We start from the raw sequence: 18322 nt of genomic DNA, 5'->3' as shown, positions 1-18322 counted from the left end.
TGACATTTGAGTCAGTGGACTGGGAGAGGAAGATCTACCCTCAATGTGGGTGGACACCATCCAATCGGCTGCCAGTGTGGCTAGAACAGAGCAGGCAGAAGAAGGTGGTATAAGCTGGCTTGCTGAGTCTTCTGGCTGCCTTCTTTCTCCCGTGCTGGATGCCTTCTTCTGCTCCTCCTGCCCTTGGACATGAAACTCCAGGTTCTTTGGCTTTTGGACTCTGGGACTCGCACTATTGGTTTTCCAGGGGCTTTCAGGCCTTTGCCCACAGACTGAAGACTGCACTATCAGCCTCTCTAATTTGAGGCTTTCGGACTTGGACTGAACCACTACCAGCTTCTCTCTTCCCCAGCTTGCCGATAGCCTATCATGGGACTTTGCTTTGTAATCATGTGAGCCAATTCTCCCTAATAAACTCTCCCTCTCTCTCTCTCTCTCTCTCACACACACACACACACACACACACACACACACCCTATTCTGTCCTCTGGAAAACCCTGACTAATACAAGATCATAGATTAGTTCTGCCTGTTTTACAAGGATCTAACTTCATAAATTGGAATCATAAAGTATGTCTCTTTTGTGTTAGACTTCTTTCACCAAAATAGCATTTTCAAGATTTATTCATGCTATTTTTATCTAACATTAGTTTGTACTACTTTATAAATTTGCCACAGTTTTTCCTACCGATGTACATCTGGACTGTTTTCAGTTCAGGGCTATTATAAATAGAGCTTCTACAAACATTTTTGTACAAGCCTTTTTGTGGACTATGTTTTTTTATTTCTCTTGGGCAAATACCTAAAAATGTAATAGCTTGGTTACAGGGTATATGTATATTCAATTTCCTAAGAAACAGGTAGACCTTTTCAAAGTAACTGTACAATTTAACATTCCCATTAACAATGCATGAAAGTTCAGGTTGTTCCAAATCCTGGCCAACATTTTGTGTTTCAGTGTTGTTATTTTTAGTCATTCTGGTAGGTGTGTAGTGGTTTTTCATTGTGGTTTTAATTTGTATTTTCCTAACAACTAATGATGTTAAGTACTTTTTAATGTTCTTGTTGGTCATTCATATATATTAATTTGTAAAATGTCTATTGAAATGTTTGCCTATTTTTAAAAGTTGGGTTGTCTTTTTATTATTGAGTTAAGGAGATTTATTTATTTATTTATTTTTGAGACAGGGTCTCACTATGTTGCTCAGGCTGGCCTTGAACTCCTGGGCTCAAGTGATCTGCCTGCTTCGGCCTCCCAAATTTCCAGGATTACAGGTGTAAGCCACCCCACCTGGTCAGGAGTTTTTAAAAAATATATTCTGTTTATCAATTATTTGTCAGATATATGTCTTGCAAAATATTTCCCTATGTCTTGTCTTTTTTCTCATTAGTGTGTTTGAAGAACAGAAGTTTTTTATTTTTATGAGGTTTCATTTATCATTTATTGCTTTCTATATCCTAACAAACTTTTACCTATGTCCAATTCACAAAGATATTCTTTTGTTTTCATCTGGAGACTTTATAATTATAACTTTTATGTTTAGGTCTATGCTCCATTTGAATTAATTTTTGTGTATGGTGTGAGGCAAGAGTAGAGGTTCATTTATTTCTGTAGAGAGATACCTAGTTGTTCCAGAACTATTTCTTAAAGAATTTTCTTTTCCCATTGTATTGCTTTGGCACCTTGTCAAGAACCATATGGCCATGGTATGCATCTATTTGGGAGTTCTCTATTTATTCCATTGACTTACTTGTTGATCTTTATCCCAGTACCTCCAGTAAAGTTTTGATTACTGTAACTTTAGAATAAGTCTTAAGTCCAATAGTGTAAGTGCCCCACCTTTATTATCCTTTTCCAAGACTGTCCTGGATATTTTAAGTCCTTTGCTTTTTCATATAAAATTTAGAAGCCTATGAATAAACCTGATGGGTTTAAAAATTTTTTAAATTTTTGTTTTATCAAATATGTTTTCTGGGCCAGGTGCAGTGGCTCACCTGTAATCCTAGTACTTTGGGATGCTGAGGCAGGCAGATCACCTGAGGTCAGAAGTTCGAGACCAGCCTGGCCAACGTGGTGAAACCCTGTCTCTACTAAAAATACAAAAATTAGCCAGGTATGGTGATGGATGCCTGTAATTCCAGCTACTCAGGAGGCTGAGGGAGGAGAATCACTTGAACCTGGGAGGTGGAGATTGCAGTGAGCCGAGATTGTGCCACTGAACTCCAGCTTGGGCAACAGAGCGAGACTCTGTCTCAAAAAAAAAAAAAAAGGTTTTCTGAATATATTGAAATGACTTTTCTCATCTTGTCATGAGATGAAAATTTTTTTCTTTGCTCTACTGATGTGGTGAATTTGCTACTATTATTGTATTGTAGTCTATCTCTACCTTCAGAGATAGTAATGTTCGTTTTATATACTTGGAAGCTCCAGTGTTGAGTGCATAGATATTTATAATTATTATATCCTCTTGCTAAACGGAACCCTTTGTCATTATGTAGTGACCTTCTTTGTCTCTTTGCAATCTTTGATTTGTGTCTCTATAGGTGAAGTGGGTTTCTGGTAGGCGGCATATAGTTGGGTCTTATTTCTTTATTTGTTCAGCCACTCTATGCCTTTTAATTACAGAATTGAGTCCATTTACATTCAGCATTATTACTGAAAAGGTAGGACTTACTAGTGCCATTTTCTTGCTTATTTTCTGATTGTTTTGTAACTCCTCTCTTTCTTCCTTTTCTTACTGTCTTTCTTTGTAGTTATTTTCTCTGGTAGTATGTTTTAATTGATCACTTGTTATTTTCAGTGACTCTATTGTTGGTTTTTGTACTGTGGTTACCATCAGGCTTACGAAAAACATCTCATAGGTGTAACATGTTAATTTAAAGAGATGACAGCTTATCTTAGGTCACACACAAAAAATAGGAGCAAACAAGGAAAAAACCCTCTACACTTTAACTCCACTCCTGCAACACACATTTTGACTTTATATTGCCTCAGTTTACTTATTTTATATTGCCTGTCTCTTATCAAGTTGCTGTAGATATTATTATTTTTAATAGGTTTCTCTTTTGGATTCATACTAGGGTTATAAGTATTTATAAGTATATAAATACACAGTTACGGTATTAGACTATTCTGGGTTTGTCCGTATACTTAATTTTACCAATGGGTTTTATATCTTCAAATGTTTTCTTTATTCACATTAATGTTTTTTCCTTTCAGAATGAGTAATTACCTTTAGCGTTTCTTGTAAGATGAGTCTGGTGGTGGTGAATTCTCTCAGCTTTTGTTTGTCTGGAAAATACTTTATCTTTCCTTCATATCTGAAGGATAACTTTGCTGGATACAATATTCTTGGATATCTGTTTTTTTCACTCAGCACATTGAAAGTGTCATCTCACTCTTTTTTGGCCTGTACAGTTTCTGTTGAGAAGTCTCTTGCCAGATGAATTAGAGCTCCTTTATATGTTATTTGTTTCTTTTCTCTTGCTGCTGTTAGGATCCTCTCTTAAAAGAGAGAAAGGATCCTCTGTTTGTCATTGACCTTTGAGAGTTTGACGATTATATGCCTTAGGTTAGTCTTATTTGGGTCAAAAATATTTGGTGTTCTTTTACTACCCCGTGCCTGGATATTTATCTTTTTCTCATGTTTTGGAAAGTTTTCTATTATTTCTTTGAATAATGTTTCTACACTTTGCCCTTCCTCAACTCTCTCTTCAATACCAATGATGTTTAATTTTTTCTTTTCAGCTAATGTTCTATATCTTGTAGGTGATCTGTTTCTTTTCTTTTTTCTTCTTTGTCCTCTAACTGTGAATATTCAAATAGCTTGTCTTTAAGCTCACTGACTCTTTCCTCTGTTCAGTGCATTTTGCTGTTGAGGGCCTGTAATTAATTTTTTAGTCCAGCAAATGTATTTCTCAATTCCAAGATTTCTGTTTGATTTTAAAAAAATTATTTCAATCTCTTTGTTAAATTTCTCTGATAAATTTCTAAATTTGTTTTCTGTGTTATCTTGGAGGTCACTGAGTTTTCTTAAAACTATTATTTTGAGCCAGACATGGTGGCTCATGCCAATAATTCCAGCACATTGGGAGTCCGAGGCGGGAAGATCACTTGAGGCCAGGAGTTTGAGACCAACCTGGGCAAGATGGTGAAACCCCATCTCTACTAAAAATACAAAAATTAACCAGGTGTGGTGGTGCATGCGTGTAATCTCAGCTACTTGGGAGGCTGAGGCAGAAGAATCGCTTGAACCTGAGAGATGGGGGTTGCAGTGAGCCAAGATTGTGCCACTGCACTCCAGCCTGGGTGACAGAGTAAGACTCTGTCTAAAAAAAAAAAAAAAAACTATTATTTTAAATTCTTAGAGAGTTCACAAATTGCCATCTTATTAAGATCAGTCACTGGTTCCTCGTTTGGTTATTTGAAAAAGTAATGGTTCCCTGATTGCTGTTGTTTCTTGTGGATGTACATCTATGTCTTTCATTTAAGGATTAGCTCTTTATTCCAGTCTTCTTGGTGTGGCTTGTTTTGGTTTTTATTGGATATGTTTGCTTACAGATTGTTTGTAATTTGTCTGTTGACTTTTTTTTCTTGCCAGGTCACTGCCTTCTTTTTGTCACTAGATGGCACTTTAAGCCCAGGTTTGCTACAGTTCTAGTAAATGATCAGAGTGCTTCCCAGCCCAAATAGGGAGATGCCAAATGAAATATCGCAGTAGTGCAGGAAGGCTGCCTAGGGTGTTCTGCCCAGAGCACGAACCTGTGGAATGAACCTCCTACAGCATGGTGCTGCTGAAGAGCTACTCTGATTTGTGCCTCATTTCGCTGAGTTACAGAGGTTCCAGGGCTGAGGATGGCAGTCTCACTTCCCTCCTTTGTCTCTGGCTGCCCTCAGGAATAGTTTTCCTTTCAAGGTACTCCTGATGCTTCCCTTGGGTTGAGGCAGGGATGGGTCTCCTGCAGAGAACCCAAGATGGTGGGGAAGCTGGTTGTCCACCTCAATCTTGGTTTTTCCAGTGTGGAAACTGTAAGTCAGGGAGAAATTTTCCGTACACTTGGTGCTGAGCAGACTGGGAGGAAAGGCATTGTGGACACGAAAGTCTGATTCTCTTACCATCTTCTCAAAGTTTTTCACTTCTCTGTGGCCCCAGGAACTGTCTCATCTTCATATGCGAGTTCTGACATATTGCTGGTAATAATCTCAGTGCTATATGTTTTTGGTTTTCTGTGGAAGAAGCTTGATTCTATGCTGCCATTTTGGAACCCCTGGTGAAATTTTGATTAAGAAATATTCTGGGCTGGGCGCGGTGGCTTACGCCTGTAATCCCAGCACTTTGGGAGGCCAAAGCGGACGGATCACAAGGTCAGGAGATTGAGACCATACTGGCTAACACGGTGAAACTCCATCTCTACTAAAAATACAAAAAATTAGCGTGGCATGGTGGCGGGCGCCTGTAGTCCCAGCTACTCAGGAGGCTGAGGCAGGAGAATGGCGTGAACCTGGGAAGTGGAGCTTGCAATGAGCCGAGATAGCGCCCTTGCACTCCAGCCTGGGCAACAGAGCGAGACTCTGCCTCAAAAGAAAAAAAAAAAAAAAAAGAGAAAAAGAAATATTTTGCAAATGTGTTTAAATTTTACTTCCTTTTCAATTATCACCATCACCATTCTGCATCCATGTTATTGACAAGCACTTTCACATAGCTCTATACACCTCACCACATTGTTCTCACTCCCTTTCATAAATAGGAATTACTTCTCAGCCTCTGATTCTATGGACTCATCTTGCTTCATCTCTCTCAACATTCTTTGTATTCTGTCATCTGCAACCCTCTTTCTCTTCCTTTAAATTTTACTGCACCTTTTCTTTATAATATAAATGTAATTCTTATTCCTGGACCTAATGATTCCCTACTTTGGCGTCACATTAACAGGAAGAACTCCAGCCTAAGAGTTAGGAATTTCTGATTTATTTACTAAGTACAACACCTAGCTCTCTCTTTACCCTGGGCTCCCCCACTGGCTGTGCTGGCTCTCTCTTTACCCTGGGCTCTGCCACTGACTGTGTAGCCTCAGGCTATTAATTTAACCATCAGAGCCTCAATTTACTTATTGTTAGGTGAAAAGATTAGATCACTGTTGTGGTTTTGTTATGTGATGGTGGTGGTTTGTTTTTCCTTTGTTAATACTAAAACTCTTTCAACAATCTAATGAAATTCATGAACTCTCTAAGGTAAAGCACATTCACACACACAGTTTGCAAATAATTTCCAAGTGTTTACAAACTTCCCAGAGCCTATTCATGGACTTGAGCCTAACAATCCTTAGACTGGATATACCCCTTTCTTAATAGTTCTCTCTGGCACTAATTCCTCTTAAAATTAAAAATTAAAAAATTGCAATTTCTATTCCTGCTAAGAATTCATATCTGAGAGAAATGGTTCTGACATCTCTCAGCCATATTCTGATAATCAGGATTTTTAAAAGTCCCTATGCTAAGAAGGTAAGTGGTTTAGGCAAAAAAAGCTCCATAAATCTCAGTCTCCTGACCTTGTGATCTGCCCACCTTGGCCTCCCAAAGTGCTGAGATTACAGGCATAAGCCACCTGTTTATTTGCCTCCTAGAAATAAAAGCTAATCACTTGTAGAATTTGGTGGCATTCTCCCTTTGGGTAATGCTCACTCCTCCTTTGCCTTCCACCATGACTGTAAGTTTCCTGAGGGCTTCCTAGAAGCAGAAGCCATTATGCTTCCTATACAACCTGCGGAACCTCTTTTCTTTATAAATTACCTAGTCTCAGGTATTTATAGCAATGTGAGAACAGACTAATACAGAAAATTGGTACGGAGGAGTGGGACGTTGCTATAATGATACCTGAAAATGTGGAAGCATCTTTGGAACTGGGTAACTGGCAGAAGGTGGAAGAGTGTGGAGGCTTAGAAAAAGACAGGAAGATGAGGGAAAGTTTAGAACTTCCTAGAGACTTATTAAATTATTGTGACCAAAATGCTGATAATGAAGTCCAGGCTGAGGAGGTATCAGATGGAGATGAGGAACTTATTGGGAACTGGAGCACAGGTCATTTTTGCTATGATTTAGTAAAGAAACTGACTGCATTGTGCCCTTGCTCTAGGGATCTGTGGAACTTTAAATTTGAGAGAGATGATTTAGGGTATCTGGTGGAAGGAATTTCTAAGCAGCGAAATGTTCAAGATGTGGTCTGGCTGCTTCTTCTAACAACATATACTCATATGTGTGAACAAAGAAATGATCTGAAACTGGAACTTATGTTTAAAAGGGAAGCAAAAAGTACAAGTTTGGAAAATTTGCAGCCCAGCCATGTGGTAGAAAAGAGAAGCCTATTTTCTGGGGAGGAATTCAAGAAGGCTGCAGCAGTTTGCATAACTAAAAGGAAGGCAAATATTGATAGACAAGACAATGGAGAAAAGGGTTCCAAAGCATTTCAGAGACCTTTATGGCAGCCTCTCCCATCATGGGTCCAGAGTCCTAGGAGGGAAGAATGGTTTCCTTGGCTGGGCCCAGGGCCCTGCTGCCTTATGTAGCCTTGGAACACTGCTCCCTGCATCCCAGCCACTCCACCTCCAGCCATCTCTCTCAACATTCTTTGAGAATGCCATGGCTAAACGGGGCCCAGGTACAGCTCTGGCTACTGCTTCAGAGGGTGTGAGCCATAAGCTTTGGCAGCTTCCATGTGATGTTAAGCCTGAAGGTGCACAGAGTACAAGAATTGAGGCTTGGGAGCCTCCATCTAGATTTCAGAGGAAGTATGGAAACACTTGGATGTCCAGGCAAAAGCTTGATGCAGATGTGGAGCCCTCATGGAGAACCTCTACTAGGGTAGTGCAGAGGGGAAATGTGGGGTTGGAGCCCCCACATAGAGTACCCACTGGGGAATTGCCTAATAGGCAGTTGAGAAGAAGGCCACCATCTTCCAGACCCTGGAATGGCAGAGCCACTGACAGCTTGCCACCATGTGCCTGGAAAAATTGCAAGCACTCAATGCCAGTCCTTGAGAGCAGCCATGGGGGCTGACCCCTGGAAAGCCACAGGGGCAGAGCTGCCCAAGGATTTGGGAGCCCACCCCTTGCACAAGTGTGCCCTGAATGTGGGACATAATGTCAAAGATTATTTTGGAGCTTTAAGAATTAATGACTGCCCTGCTGGATTTCAGACTTTCGTGGGGCCTGTAGCCCCCTTCTTTTAGCTGATTTCTCCCTTTTGGAATGGGAATATTTACCAAATGCCTATATCCCCATTGTATCTTGGAAGTAACTTACTTGTTTCTGATTTTACAGACTTATGGGTGGAAGAGACTAGCCTTGTCTTAGATGAGACTTTGGACTTTTGAGTTAATGTTGGAATGAGTTAACACTTTGAGCAACTGTTGGGAAGGCATGATTGTATTTTTCAATGTGATGACTTGAGATTTGAGTGGGGCCAGGAGTGGAATGATATGGTTTGGATCTGTGTCCTCACCCGAATCTCATGTTCAATTACAATCCCCAGTGTTGGAGGTGGGGCCTGGTGAGAGATGATTGGATCATGGGGGCAGATTTCCCCTTTTGGTGCTGTTCTCATGATAGAGACAGAGTTCTCATGAGATCTGGTTGTTTTAATGTGTGAGGCACCTCCGCCTCTCTCTCTTCCTTCTGCTCTGGCCAAGTGAAGTGCTTGCTCCCCTTCTACCTTCCTCCATGATTGTAAATTTCCTGAGGCCTCCCCAGAAGCCGAGCAAATGTCAGCATCATGCTTCCTGTGTGGCCTGTGGAACCATGATCCAATTAAACCTCTTTCCTTCTTAAATTACTCAGTCTTAGATATTTCTTTATAGCAATGTGGGAACAAACTAATACAGTAATATTTCTCCATCTTTCAATCGGCTCCATAAATTGTGACTGACATGTTTAGCAACTTGAAACTCCCACTTCTGCTATATTTATTTGGGAATCCTGTATTGAATTTAAATAGATATGTTATAAATAAAATAATTAAAAAATATTTTTATATTAAACAACAATTAATAATTGGGTAAAGTGGGAATTATATTGCAAAATCATTGTGAGCTATTTACCTTTTAAAAGTATAACTTTTCTAGCCCTATCACTAAAAATGGCCCACAGCAGAATTATCCATTTTAGACTCATGGAACAATTTGATATGTACCCTTAGAACCCTAAATGAGGTCTCTAATACACCACTGAAAGAACCAAGGCTTGGTGAAAAGTAATAATTCCGTATCTTGGTGCCTATAATATCTCATTTCCAGAAAGCAAGATGCTTTCAGACTATGACTATGTGGGGTGACACTGACAAGACAAGAACAAGCTTAAAAAATCTTCCACTGGAGATATTACAATTTGAACAATATGAAGGAAACACCTAAAATTATATTTCGTTGGAACAAGTGTGAGAAAAATCATGATCATATAATAGTATTCCAGAAAGGATAAACCATAAAGTGTGCTAAAAGAACATTTCAACTCATGAAAAGGATGATTATGTAATATATATTAATTAATGGTTATCATGTTATTCTACTTTTTATCACTTTACTATTAATTGTATAGCATTGGCATTTTTATTATATCGAGAAATTATTGTCTGGGCATGGTGGCTCACATCTGTAATCCCAGCACTTTGGGAGGCTGAGGCAGGAGGATCGCTTGAGGTTGGGAGTTCAAGACCAGCCTGGCCAACATGGATAAACCCTGTCTCTACTAAAAATACAAAAAATTAGCCGGGTATGGTGGCGGGCACCTGTCGTCCCAGCTACTTGGGAGGCTGAGGCAGGAGAATCACTTGAACCCGGGAGGTGGAGGTTGTAGTGAGCTGAGATCACACTGCTGCACTGCAGCCTGGGTGACAGAGCAAGATACCATTTAAAAAAAAAAAAAAGAAATTATTAAATATATTTGTTCATTTGTTTAAGCATATCAAAATTTGTGGTTATAAGCATAGTTGGTCTATTGATCATGGCAGAGAGAATGAGAGTTGATAAAAGAGGAAAAGTAAAATATTAGAAGGGTGTGGAATCCAGTCAAGTGGCAGAGTAATTAGTTACAATCTGGATAGAGGGCTCATTACATCATCAATTCAAATCAAGAGCCCAAACATTGTGAAAGTGATCTCTGCTATAAGATGGATACATGCTCCAGGTTTTCAAGGAAAAAATGCTGGCCTGAAAAGGTCCACTACATTAGAAGGATTTCGGTTTGTATTGTCAGTATGCTTCTGCTACAGAACAAAACACCATAAAACTTAGTGGCTTAAGTTTTCTCTGAATAGTTTCCCCTATTCTGTGGGACTCTTCTGGTCTGGTCTGTTTTGTCTTTGTGCTGAATGTTCAAGGCTGAATGGTCAATGTCTGGTAGTTGGAAGGTTGCTTGGCTTGGGGAGGCTTCAACTAGGATGGCCTGAGTCTGCTCCAGGTGATGGCTCATCCTCCAGTAGGTTAGCTCAGGCTTTCCACATGTGGAAACGTAAGGATTCCAAAAACCTGCAAGGGAGAACAAGCCCCAATATGTCATATTTGCTATTGTCCCATTGGCCAAAACAATTCTAATGAAAAACTCAGAATCAGTGTTGGAGAGGATTACTCAAGAAGATGTGAACAAATTGGGGACTGTTACTTTAATAACCTATTACAGTTTGTTCAGTTGGATTCCTTATATTTTTCAGGTGTCTATTTTTGAGATGTTGTTTAAAGGCTTATAAATATTTGTCATGTTAAATTTATAGGTCTAGTGGTTGGGATTTGAAATGTTTAAGAGAAGCAGGCACAGAAAATTTCAATGTGGTTTGAGATGTCTAAGGAAATTTAATTAATCAAGTTCTAAGTAGTATTAAATATTTAAGAAGGATTTGGCCTGTTACATTTACGAGTTAACACGTGAATCAAAGAACAAGCAAAAGTGATTGTTTTTATTTCTGCCAATATTACGAGAGTAATAAATGGACTTACGAGCTTTGTTAAGTTGAATTTAAAAGCTTGAGAAAAACTAGGATTTAGATTTTGCAACTCAATTTAAGGGACTAAAAATCAAAACACATTACTGTGAAAAAGTTTTCCACACACAGAAACCCCTCTTGAGATTTGGTAAGTCTCAGTTGACACATTTATTCAATAGTTTATTCAAATCATATTTATGGCCAGGCAAATGGCTCATACCTGTAATCCCAGCAATGTGGGAGGCCGAGGCAGGTGGATCACTGGAGGCCAGGAGTTTGAGACAAGCCTGACTAACATGGCAAAACCATGTCTCTACTAAAAATACAAAAATTAGCTGGGTGTGGTGGGGCACACTTGTAATCGCAGCTACTCAGGTGGTTGAGGCATGAAAATAACTTGAACTGGAGAAGCAGAGGTTGCAGTGAGCTGAGATTGTGCCACTGAACTATAGCCTTGGTGACAGAGCAAGAGTCTGTCTCAAAAAACAAACAAACAACCATATGAACCATATGTATTAATCGTCTACTGTGTATGTATTAATCTAGGCACTGGGAGTATGGTTGTCTTAGTCTGTCTTCTATTACCTAACAGAATACTATATGCTGGGTGATTTATAAAGAAAAAAAAGCTTATTTAGTTCATGAATATGGAGGCTGAGAAGTCCAAGAACACGGCACTGGCATCTGGTGAGGGCCTCCTTTCTGTGTCACAACATGGCAAAGGGCATCACATGACAAGTGGTCAAGCATGTGCATGTCAGCTCAGGTCTTTCTTTCCCTTCTTATCTTCCTCTTCTTAAAAAGCCACCAGTCCCATCATGGGGGTGGGGGCCCACACTGATGACCTTATCTAATCCTAATTACTTCCTAAAGGTTCCACTTCCAATCAACATTTGAATTTGGGGATTAAGTTTCCAAGACGTGAAATTTAGGGGACACATTCAAACCATAGCAATGTTAGGAAATGACTCCCAGTCTCTCCCTTCATTCAGACTTAACACCAGCAGAGCACACATTGGAAAAAAAAAATTCAAGCAAACAGCATGATTTCAGATAATGGAGACACAAATATCAGTCAATCAGAGACTAATTCCTAATCCCATCTTCCTCATTGTGAAGGGTATTCTGTCTCCTCTCCCATTTTCCAGGAATGGAAGCAGTGGGCATTTCCTTTTTCCCATAGCCAAAGACACCACCAAGTGCTCCATTTCCTACCTGACTGATTCTTGACACCAGTCTACTGCTTCTTTCATAATCAGTCAGTGAATCCAAAACTGTTGTTTGTCTATCAGCTGTCTCCTTAAGACATTCTCAAGGGCGCTTCTGTCAGGGAAGAGAAGTGAAGAGAAAAGTAAGAATCCAGAGCACGTGCAATAAACAAAGCAACCCAAAGTTGATAAGCATTCAGCAAACATTCACTGAACACCTCACACTCAGCTAAGTGTGAACGATGAGAGAGCAACACAAGAGGGAGGAAGCCAGCATCCTTGCCATCGGGGGAATCAATGTTGTAGACAAGGCAATATTACATTTCACCCAAAGACACCTATATTTTTTACATTTTAAGATTTCTAAAATGGGAGTTCATCTTACAATCATGACACCCTCAACTGGATGAAATACAGTAACTACAACACAAAGCAGCATTGTGCCCTGAGAGGTGTGCAAAGCCTATAGCAATTAGGACACTGGAACAAGGTCAGGATGCATATTAGAATCACCTGGGAAACTTTTAAAACTACCTTATGCCCAGATCCCACTCCAGACCAACTGAATCAGTATGAAAGAGTGGGGTTGAGCATTTTGGCATTGGTACTTTTTTTTTTATTATTATTTTTTTTGAGACGGTGTTTTACTTGCCACCCAGGCTGGAGTGCAGTGGCATGATCTCAGCTCACTGCAGCCTCTGCATCCTGGGTTCAAGTGATTCTTCTGCCTCAGTCTCCCTAGTAGCTGGGACTACAGGTGCCTGCCACCACTCCTGGCTAATTTTTTGTGTTTTTAATAGAGATGGGGTTTCACCATGTTGACTGGGCTGGTCTCAAACTCCTGACCTCAGGTGATCCACCCGCCTTGGTCTCCCAAAGTGCTGGGATTACAGGCATGAGCCAGCATTGGTAGTTTTTAAAGCACCCCGTGAGATCCTAATATGTAGCCAGAGTTGAGAACCAGGATAGTAATTTCAAATGAGAGTACACATCTCCTGAGGTTACCTGAAGACTTTCCAAGGGGCATGCTGACATGAATACTTTGGTAGAGGTCAGCACACTAGGGCTTATGGATGAAATCTGCTGCCTGTTTCTGTACGCCCCAGGGAGCTAAGATGGTTTTTACATTTTTTAGTGGTTGGGGGAAAAATCAAAAGGGAAGTAATATTTGGGGACACATGAAATTCAAATGTAAGTGTCCATAATTAAAGTTTTATTGGAGCATAGCCATAATTTTTTGTTTACATATTGTCTATGGCTGCTACAAGGTCGGAGTTAAAGAGTTGGGATAGGACCATATGGCTGGCAAAGCCTGAAATATTTACTATCTGACACTTTATAGAAAAAATTTGCTGACCCTGGCTTGAGGAGAATGAATCTTCAGAATCTCAACATCTTATGTCCTATTCAGAAACTGACCTGCCTGTAAAGGTACAGCTGTTAAGGTGTCAGGTGTGGGTGGAGGCTCATCTCCTTTCCCACACTTGTTTCATAGTTGTCCTCCCACTTTCAGAAGAAAGGTAGGCCTCTTACCAACACTGGGGTATGAAAAAAAAAACCCTAAGCACCAGCCAAAAGAATAATCCCAAATAATGGTGTCTGATGGGGCTCTGACCACTGGGTAACCATATGTATCTATATATCGATATATATGTGCATTTGTATGTGTGTAATATATAGTAAATCAGGTGAGTTCCAAATATTGCCTTACCAAACCTGAAGGAGAACCCAATCAAGTTGTCAGCTGGCAAGTTATTGAAAGTATTTGGCTGAGTGTAGTGGTGCATGCCTGTAGTCCCAGCTACTTGGGAGACTGAGATGGAAGGACCTCTTGAGGCCAAGAGTACAAGTCCAGCTTGGGCAACCTAATGAGACCACATCCCTAAAAAAAAAAAAAAAAAATTGGTGACAGACGGCTATGTGATTTTTGGCATATAACTTAGAAAGGGTTCAAAGAATTGAGTAACATAGTGATAAAAAATTAATGTCATAATTATTTATGGAAACAAGGTACTTTAAGGCTTACATCTAAAATATGTTAAAATGCTGAGTATTGTCTCATAGGAATAAGCAATATTCACAGATACATGAACTAATTAGGAAGAAAAAGTCCATTAATTTCATTAAGAGGTGAATTTCAAATAACAATTTGTTATAATGTTTAATAATTACTTATTAATATGTGGATTATATTTACATTATTTTGATGAATTATGTACTAATAATTGTAATGATGAAATGAGGATCTCAATTTCTTGCTGCGGGCAAAGGCCCTTCTTCGTTCTCTGCCACTTGAGCCCCTCATAGGATGGCTCACAGTGAGGCAGGAGAATAGGGTCTGGAGGCAGGAAACCTAAGGCGATTGGTGCTGACTTCCTAGAACTGAATCAAAAGGAAAACCCCACCTCTCTGGCAGATGAAAAATGGAAAGTACCCCTGATTGGTCACCTCCCCGTGGCCAAGCAGACTGGTTACCTTCCACAACCAATCAGACTGGTTGGGGGCCAAGTCTTCATTTGCATAGGGTACAACCAAGTAACCAGTGAGAAACCTCTAGAGGGTATTTAAACCCCAGAAGATTTTGCAGCAGGTGTTCTTCAGCCAATTATTAGAGTGGACTCCCACTCTGTGGAGTGTAGTTTCATTTCAATAAATCTGAGCCTTCCTTGCTTCATTCTTTCCTTGCTTTGTTTGTGTGTTTTGTCCAAAATGCCAAGAACCTGGAGGACAAGTAATCAAGACCCTCCACCTATAACAACAGCATGGCTTCTCACAGAGCAAAGAACTGACAGAGAGGCTGGGCAAGACAGAAGCCATGGCCTTTTTGGAACCTAATCTTGTAAGTGACATCCTATCATTTTTATTGCATTCAGTTTATATTCGATCTATTCTATTGTTAGCCCCAAGTGGGGAGGGGGTGGGGAATTCAGGGGGTTCTGACTACCAGGAGGTGGGATTCAGGGGCCATCTTAGAAGCTGCCTCCCACAAAAGCCAATTTTTACGTAACAATTATATCCTCTGCATCTATTTAAATTTAGCATGGTTTTAGATATCATCTTTAAAATGCATGAAAGGGGCCGGGCGCGGTGGCTTACGCCTGTAATCCCAGCACTTTGGGAGGCCGAGGCGGGCGGATCACAAGGTCAGGAGATTGAGACCATCCTGGCTAACATGGTGAAACCCTGTCTCTACTAAAAATACAAAAAGAAAAATTAGCAGGGCGTAGTGGCGGGCGCCTGTAGTCCCAGCTACTCGGGAGGCTGAGGCAGAAGAATGGCATGAACCCTGGAGGCGGAGCTTGCAGTGAGCCAAGATCGCAACACTGCGCTCCAGCCTGGGCGACAGAGTGAGACTCCGTCTCAAAAAAAAAAAAAAAAAAAAAAAAGGCATGAAAGAATGCAGAGTTTTCCAAAATTGTTTTAGAAACAAACAAGCAAAAATATTTATAGATCACTGAGCTTCAGGCCTCATTCATCCAGGTCCTGTCCTTTGTGAGGGGCTCACAGAGATCATGGCCAGGGCCCAGCCAGCAGGGGGCAAAGGCCTTGAGCGTTTTGGACAGTGAGAAGCCCCATCGCCCCAGATCTGGGAGATCCTCTCCCGGCCGGTGGAATATGCAAGGTAAAGGCCATGTGAGTCTAGATTCCATGGTGTTAATGCCAGGCAGAGGCAGACTTTAACAGACAAGGAAATGAAGATTATGGTGGGTTCAGGAGGAAGAGGATAAAAAGTTTACCGGGCTGGGCTTGGTGGCTCACGCCTGTAATCCCAGCACTTTGGGAGGCCGAGGCGGGTGGATCACAAGGTCAGCAGTTCGAGACCAGCCTGACCAACATGGTGAAACCCCGTCTCTACTAAAAAATACAAAAAAATTAGCTGGGCGTAGTGGTGGGCGCCTGTAATCCCAGCGACTTGGGAGCCTGAGGCAGGAGAATTGCTTGAAACCGGAAGGTGGAGGCTGCAGTGAGCCGAGATTGCACCACTGCACTCTAGCCTGGGCAATAAGAGCAAAACTCCGTCTCCAAAAAAAAAAAAAAAAAAAAAAAAAAAAAAAAAAAAAAAAGTGCAGTTTACCAAAGGCAAATGTGGCCGGAGCGTGTAGGATGAACTAGGGGAAGAGGAGGCTCAAAGCCGCGGACTGGCCATGAGGCTGGCAGGAACCTAGAAGAGGGGAAACGCGTGCCCGACTTGGTATCGTCCTGGAGGGTCCAGAGAGAAGAGGATGCAGGCAGCATATGTTTTAAGGGATGAGTCGTCGGAACTGGATGCTAATCAGATATAATCAGCTGACGACATTCCTTCTGTGGAGTAAGCCACTTGGGAAGATACCCTTGGGTGCGGAGGGGACCCAGCGGGACGAGACCAGGTGCCTGCTGGTCTCCCAGGTTCGCGCAGGAAGGCTGGGAATTTCCTTGCCTCCTCCCCACCGCACCATCCTCCGCCCCCGGCCCGGAGCTGTCCCTACCTGGAGAGAAAAAACGGAAAGGCCGAGAAATCAGAGCGAGAGGGCAGAGTGAATTGGGTGGGGATGGGGGAGGATACAAAGGGATACAAAGGGGTTAGGACTAAGAAAACGGACTTCCTAGAGTCCCGACTTGAGGGCTTGACTTCCAGAAGAGAAACAAGAGAAGTCTGAAATGCGGGCGAGAGCAAAGGCAGGGGGTTGGGGAGGAGGGCGGCGATTATAATCGACTTTTATGGCTTGATGGCCCAGGCGGAAATTAAATTTGGGAGCTGTGCGCTGGGGGCCAAGGGAGCAGCGGGAGGAGCGCATGCCTGGGGCGCACGGGCCGGGAGGGGCGGGAGGAGAGCCCAGTCCCCAGCTCAGATTACTCTCCTAGGCACGGTCCCCACCTGAGCCGGGGCTGGAAGCTGGAAATCCGAGTAGAGCTGACTCGGACTTAGCTGCCCAAGGGAAAGCCTCCGGGCGGTCCTCGCTGCGCCCCCAGTCCGGGTTCCCGACCCCTCTCGGACACTGCTTGGGCCATGCCGGCGCCGCGTTGCCGGCCACTCGTCGTCCCGGGGTCCCAACTGGGGCCGCTCCTGCTGTTCTAGAGCTTGCTGGCCCCGGCGCGCTTCTCTTGCAGCTCCTGCACTACTCGAGGGGACCACTCCGTCCCGGAGGCGTGGCCACCGAGAGGATGCTGCAGCCGCGGGGCGGCGGGGCGGGCGTTTCAGGGCTACTCACCCGAGCTGGGGAGGCAGGAAGTCTATGCTGGCTGGGGGTTGGTCTCAGAGTGACTCTGGGGCTTGGACACAAAAATCGCGGCGCACTGGGGAGGACACACGGAGCAGTGGGAACTGCGGTGTGGACCCGGGAAAAAAGGAGGTTGGAGGTGGGGGGAGATCGCACGGCACGCGTTGTATAACCTGACCTGCCCTCCTGGGCTGGAGGCAGGAGTGACACCTCCGCCTGAGCCGCAGTTTAGAGAAGGCTACCGCGGCGCTGGGTCCTGCGGGACAGCCAGCAGAGCTGGGGTGGAATGGGAGGAGGGGAAGGAGCCCTGAGAGGAGCCAGGATGGGTCTGGACCTGGCTCCAAGTCGCGTGCCCTACACACCTCCTCTGCGCTGCCCAGCGAGGCACGGCCCGACCTCGGAAGGCCCATCCGGCCCTCGGAAGTGGCCGCTCTACCAGCTGCCCATAATGCTGCCGAGGAGCCTGTGCCAGTCCCACGGCGGCCGTGCAGTAAGCTGGCGGCCCGACGGACTTCAGCCGCGTCCCCTGCGTCAGACAAGTGGGAGATCCCTGCGTCAGACAAGTGGGCGTCCCCTGCGTCGAGACAAGTGGGCGATCCGCGAGGCCTGCAGAGGCGCAGGGACCAGAGTGCTAAGACGTGGCATGACCTTTCAGGGAGAACTGTGCAGAGGGTGGCCAAGGGTCACCTCCCTAGAGGGGCGAAGCCCTGAGATGTGAGGATGATTCTTAAGACAGCGCCCTTCCCGCCCCTTCCAACATCCCAGACCACCACCCGGGTCTGGGAACAGGGTGAGCGCATGGCGAGAGGTTGTCTGGTTTTGTAGCTATCAAGTTGTACCCCCACTGCGCCCATGGGAAGTGACTCATCTGCTTGTCAGGTAGTGGCCTTGCTGTGAGCCAGGGCCATATTAAGAAAAGAAAGAAAAAAAGGAACAGCAAAACACTG

General features: G+C 43.0%; 1 long non-coding RNA gene across 1 annotated transcript; it reads right to left on the bottom strand.

Moving 5' to 3' along the window:
• Window positions 1-9388: 9388 nt before the first annotated feature.
• On the bottom strand, window positions 9389-17339 carry LOC103892007 (uncharacterized). Its single transcript, XR_008511885.2, has 4 exons — window positions 17033-17339; window positions 13889-14059; window positions 12185-12292; window positions 9389-10517 (listed from the first exon to the last, which is right to left on the bottom strand). It is a non-coding gene; the product is annotated as an uncharacterized LOC103892007 (long non-coding RNA).
• Between the last annotated feature and the right edge of the window lie 983 nt (window positions 17340-18322).

The sequence above is a fragment of the Pongo abelii genome, chromosome 10, assembly GCF_028885655.2.
Source record: "Pongo abelii isolate AG06213 chromosome 10, NHGRI_mPonAbe1-v2.0_pri, whole genome shotgun sequence".
NCBI lineage: Eukaryota > Metazoa > Chordata > Mammalia > Primates > Hominidae > Pongo > Pongo abelii.
This window is presented reverse-complemented; position numbering and strand designations above follow the sequence as displayed.